The sequence below is a fragment of the Mizuhopecten yessoensis genome, unplaced genomic scaffold (assembly GCF_002113885.1).
Source record: "Mizuhopecten yessoensis strain PY_sf001 unplaced genomic scaffold, ASM211388v2 scaffold4105, whole genome shotgun sequence".
Classification (NCBI taxonomy): domain Eukaryota; kingdom Metazoa; phylum Mollusca; class Bivalvia; order Pectinida; family Pectinidae; genus Mizuhopecten; species Mizuhopecten yessoensis.
In genome coordinates, this window is record NW_018405378.1 from 130,482 (window position 1) to 137,198 (window position 6,717).

Sequence of the window (6,717 nt, forward strand, 5' to 3'; positions counted from 1 at the left end):
ATTCAGAAGAACTTGTTTAAAGATTTTAACATATTTGACCCCTGTGAACTTGAATATAAGTCAAGGTCATTTATTTGAACAAAACTTGGTAGTCCTTCATCCCAGCATTTTATTGGCCAAATATCATCACCCTAGGCCTCTTGGTTATTCAGAAGAATTTGTTTAAATGTTTTGTACATATTTGACCCCTGTGACCTTGAATATAATTCAAGGTCATTTATTTGAACAAACTTGCTAGTCTTTCATCACAGCATGTTACTGGCCAAATGTAGGCACCCTAGGCCTCTTGATTATTCAGAAGAAGTTGTTTAAATGTTTTGAACATATTTGACCCATGTGACCTTGAATATTTGTCAAGGTCATTCATTTTAACAAACTTGGTAGTCCTTCATCCTAGCATGTTAATGGCCAAACATCATTATTCTAGGCCACTTAGTTATTCAGAAGAAGTTGTTTAAAGATGTTTTAAGACAATTGACCCCTGTGACCTTGAATATTTGTGAAGGTCATTCATTTTAACAAACTTGGTAGCCCTTCATCCCAGCATGCTTCTGGCCACTTATCATCACTCTGGGCATTTTGGTTATTCAGAAGAAGTTATTTCAAGTAAAATATTGACGCCGGACGGACGCTGCACCATGCCCCGGACGACGTAATATATCAAAAAAAATATCTTGTCATCAAAAATCTACTTTATCGCAGCTACCTTTACCTGTACAATGTCTTTTGCCATTAACTTTATTATTTCTTATATTTGTTCTATCCTTATATAGTAACTGTATTTAATGAAGGCGTTAATTGCATTTATTTTTTGTAAACAAATGTCACAGTGATCATTTGTCTGGCCAGTTTAATTTTAGCCTTAACAAAACAGACGCATTTAAAGAATTACAGGTTACGTCCGCATTTAGGATTGCTCATCAGCTTTTTGCTTATTTGGTCATCACTAAAGTGTGCTTACATTGCGGTAATCATTCAGAGTGTGTCCGAAATAACTTATTTCCGTTATTGCCTTTCCTTATATAAACACGGCTATAGCCTTTTCTATTTTAGTATAAGTTCTTGCATTGACATCCCGAATTAACATAATTTGGCCTTATGATTAACCTTTGACCAGATTACCTTGACCTTTGGTAAGTTGACTTCTTGTTGGTTATGACCAACTTTGCTTCATTTGTCATAACAAAATGGTTACCAAATCTGGCCTTTTGAGGGTCATGTAATGTGTTTTTGACAGTATAGCCCCACTTTTCATTTTTTCGTAACAGTGACCTCGACTTACACCTGATAAAATTGTGCAACTCCTGGTCTTTTGCACATCTATATGTATCACACTGTATCACTATGTGAAGTTTTAGAAATTATGCCCTTTTGGAGTCCCGAAATAATCTCCGGAAACAAAAGTGCTGAAAGACAGACAGACAGACACTGTGATTACTATAGGGCACTGATGAAAGATGGTTTGTAGAATTTCATATTGCCAATTGTTTGTCAAAAGTATAAAAAAAAAAAAAACAACATCAACACCCTCTGTTTATGTAAACTTGAGTCCCCTTTGTCCAAAGATGCTCGAGAACAAATATGGTTAATTTCCTTTAATTTGTACAAAATTTAATTTTTCCTCTATTTCACCTATTGGGCCCTGCTCCTAACTCTACCCATACCGGCCATATGAGCTGAAATTGGTTGACAGCATATATACAAATATTATAATCGCATGAAATTTTTCAAACTACGAGAATGAATGTTGACAGATCATTTGCAAAAGATACAATTGTTTAATTGTCACTCAATGCTGAACCAGAATTACGTGGAGCAACATGTTGAGATATAATTCAACTTTAGATACAACCAAATCTTCACACCTGCCTAAGTTTGCAGAAAGTTGCAGAATTCATCATAATAATGTTTAAATGTGCTTGAAATATCGCCAACACCAGTCACAAGAAAAAAAAGGGTGTTTAAAAGATTTATCTAGAAGTTTGCAATAATAAAATATTGTATATTACAAATGTGTGTCTTGTTGTGACAGGTAAAAAATAATATATTTTAGGGAGGAATTAATAACAATGTTCAAATATTTTAAAATAAATTTTAACTATCATTGTACAATACCAGAAAGCTAATAATATAACATGTCAGATCTATATCTAAAATTGCAAATTAAAATAAGCTGTGCCTTGTTGGTACAGGTAAAATCACTGAATTAATGCTATGTTATTATATAATTAAAGCTATATATGCATGGTTAAATGATGTTATTTTAGATAGGAATAAAGTACAATGTACACGTATGTATTTTCAAATGAACTTTAACTGTCATTTTACAATATCAGAAAGCTAATAATATCACGTGTTAGATCTATATCTAATTGTAAATTAAAACAAGAGGCCCAATGGGCCTGTAACGCTCACCTGGTATAAATCTCACACTTGTAACCTTAAAAGTGAGAATGTTACTGGCCAAATATCGTCTCCCTGGCCAGTTTGGTTATTGAGAAGACCTTGTTTAAAGATTTTAACATATTTGACCCCTGAGACCTTGAATATGGGGGAAGGTCATTCATTTGAACAAACTTGTTAGCCCTTCTCCCAAGTATGCTACTGGCCAAATATCATCACCCTGGGCATTTTTGTTATTCAGAAGAAGTTGTTTGAAGGTTTTTTAAGACAATTGATTCATTTGAACAAACTTGTTAGCCCTTCACCCAAGTATGCTACTGGCCAAATATCGTCTCCCTGGGCAGTTTGGTTATTGAGAAGAACTTGTTTAAAGATTTTAACATATTTGACCCCTGTGAACTTGAATATTTGTCAAGGTCATTCATTTAAACAAACTTGGTAGTCCTTCATCCCAGCACTTTATTGGCCAAATATCATCACCCTAGGCCTCTTGGTTATTCAGAAGAAGTCATTTAATATTGACGCCGGACGGACGCCGGACGGACGGACGGGCGGACGCCGGACGGACGACACGGCACGGCATAAGCTCACTTGGCACTTCGTGCCAGGTGAGTTAAAAATGACAACAATTAGCAATCACTAGCCACGGTATACATGTCATTGGTCAATGCTCTTTTTAATTAATGTACAAAACAATATGGTATTTTCATTGTCACATATACAGCAATGTCTTGTTTTCTCCATTCAAAGGCTAAGGAATCCCAGAAGGACAAAGCTCTTGCAGTGTCTTACAGAACACTGCATCCTGATGGTAGGTCTGGATTTGCCAAGAATAGTTGGACATTCTGGAGAAAAAAATTAAAAAAAATATTGCCATGAATCAGACATAGACACTATAGATATGATAGTTGTAACTGTATGATATGCTTTTGTGGGAGAATAGCAATATATACTCTGCGAGGTCACCCATTCAAATTTTGAAATTTGACTAAAAGTTGGTTCATACCTTGAATACATCAGCACCATTTCATAGAAGAAACATGTATTTTAAGTATATATACAGATCCCACTATGGAACTTCGAAACTGTGTTTATGATATTAGGACTAATTTATTATAATAACACCTCATTTTGAATATACTTAAGCTAACCACCTGTTTCAGGACTGCCAGTCACTGGTAAAGAATTACAAAACAAGTTTCCATCTCATGGTTTGCATGTCTTTAGAAAGCTTCTGTTGTTGTGTCTCGAGGATGTCGCTGAATAAAGAGGACAATTCAAATAATAATTCAAATTCAAAGTTAAAACTATGACGGGTTATCCATATAAATCCATTTATGTAACTTAACAAAATATTAAATTCTTTTATTGATCAGCATTAAGTTTAATTGTAGTGTGTTTAATGTCTTTGTATTAAATGTCACCTAAGTGACAGACATCTGGTTTCAAAAGCATACCCGATGGTCAGTTAACTGGAAGTAGTAGGTTTCCTGCTTCAGTATTTTACATAATTAACTATAACATCAATCATATAATAAATATTGAGCCAAACAAGAAATGTTTGTTTCCAGTTACCCTCCCTAAAGTTTGTGCCTCCTCTATTTTTTGTCAAATTTCAAGGAAGCACTGTCAAAGTCAGGATCACTTCCTACATTAACATAAGCGTTGTGAAAAAAGAAAAAAACATTAACTACATGTACCCAACCCTAATTCCTATTTTTGTTCAGACATGTAACAGAAAACCATCCTATTTTTTATGCCTACCTATTATTTTGGTAAAATTTCAAGGAAGTACTTTTAACATGTAACAGGAAGCCAACCTGATTTTTTTGTTAAGCATTTAATAAAATAAATAGCTCAGACTTACAATCTACATTTGACACTTGAGTTCAGTAATGGACAGATCAAGTTATGGAATTTGTACCCGTAATCAATAATTGAAAAGGCAAGCTAATCAATTTTGAGTTATATTATCAAGTATTGGCCCATCACTAGTTACCATTAGATGTAAAAAATAAATAAAGAGACAAACAAGAGGCCTAGAGGGCCTGAATCCCTCAACTGGATATTTAAACAACCACGGGAACATACTCTGATTAAATACATCATGTACAGCAACTATAGGCTGTCTCTCAGCATATTGAAAGAGAATAAATTCCGATTTTATTTTCCGACATGATATACTTTGCCTGATCCCTCTAAATCGTGTAAAAAGAGAATCACAATAGCCCAAACATATCCAGATTTCCGTCTGGTTTGGTAGTTACTATATACTTCCGGTTGGGTGGAGAGAAGAAAAGACTGAAAATCTGAAAGAAGCTGCAGTTTCTATAATTTTAACTGTCATGAATTTACATAACCACAGAAAAAAAAAATCAAATAAAGAGATATTTTTGAGAATGTGTAGCAAAGCTAAACAGCATCGTAAAAATAGGACAGCGGTAACTCTATACTAGCTACTTCCGTGACGAAGGATTTTGGAAGCATAGTATTTCAACGTTACCATGACCTCAATTGTTTGTACATGTTACCGGAAAAGAGCTTCGCTTCTTGCGCCTTTGGCGCAAGAGGCTGCGCTCTTATTGTATACATGAAGTTACACACCCCGTGCACGGTGGTCGTCTTTATACTTTCCCTGTTTAATATTTCAATTAAATTAAAACTAAAAGTAAAATTCAATCAGAGACGTATACAAAGTAGTATAAGCTATTTAATTAGTTACAATAATGTTTGTTTGGACTTATCCTGATATGTCGGAGTAATCATTCTCCCCAAGTTTTGGTTGAGATACATCTAATTTATACTTCCTAAATTCTCAGATTTCGTTGGAGAAATTTAATCTAGATACGTCGACAAAGGACGTATCTGCGTCCACATGGACCCGAGAGTCTAAATCATTCCTTGGGTGCGGTTGGAAGGAGGGGCGGTACTTATTTCGAGCAATAGTGTTAACCACTAAAGCATCTAATTTATACTTCCTAAATTCTCAGATTAAGTTAATCTACATGACGCCTTATCACAACAACAAGAAGAACATCTAATATTACTACACAGCGCGGGATAGGTCCAAACAAACCAACTGTAGCAAGTTCCTGGGTCCCAGTGACTGAAACCACAGGTAGTAACCTTGTGGTCTTTACCTTCGAAATAACAATAGCCGCAGGTAGCAGGGGTGACCACACGTTTAAAAAACAAGAGGCCCATAGGGCCTGTATCGCTCACCTGGATATCTAAGCAATCATGGCAGAATATTCCCCAAATGAGATCCATGGGAATATGCCAGACCCCAAAGCCAATCCTTGTAGCATATATATCTGTATTCGATTTTTCATGCCTAGCAATTTTATGTATGGTTATGGGGTGGGGATCTCAACTGTTTCCAATCTGTGACTCAGAACCTAGGTCCCTATGGTTGTGGCCAGACCCCAGGATCAATTCTAATATCATGACTGCATTTGTCTCTTTTTGCCCAACAATTGTATATATAGTTTTGGGGTGGGGATCTTAACCATTTTGAAGTTATGACCCAGGGGTTAAGTCTCCAAGGGTGGGGCAGTCCCCAAGGCTATCCTGGAAGCATATGTGCATTCATCTCTTTATACTCAGCAATTGTCTATATGGTTATAGGTCGGGGATCTCAACTGTTTCCAATCTGTGACTCAGAACCTAGGTCCCTATGGTTGTGGCTAGACCCCAGGATCAATTCTAATATCATGACTGCATTTGTCTCTTTTTGCCCAACAATTGTATATATAGTTTTGGGGTGGGGATCTTAACCATTTTGAAGTTATGACCCAGGGGTTAAGTCTCCAAGGGTGGGGCAGTCCCCAAGGCTATCCTGGAAGCATATGTGCATTCATCTCTTTATACTCAGCAATTGTCTATATGGTTATAGGTCGGGGATCTCAACTGTTTCCAATCTGTGACTCAGAACCTAGGTCCCTATGGTTGTGGCTAGACCCCAGGATCAATTCTAATATCATGACTGCATTTGTCTCTTTTTGCCCAACAATTGTATATATAGTTTTGGGGTGGGGATCTTAACCATTTTGAAGTTATGACCCAGGGGTTAAGTCTCCAAGGGTGGGGCAGTCCCCAAGGCTATCCTGGAAGCATATGTGCATTCATCTCTTTATACTCGTCAATTGTCTATATCGTTATAGGTCGGGGATCTCAACTGTCTCCAAGCTGTGACTAAGAAACTAGGTCCCTAGGGGTTCGGTCAGACCCCAGGGTCTATTCTAATATCGTGACTGCATTCGTCTCTTTATGCCCAGCATTTGTATATATAGTTTTGGGGTGGGGATCTCAACC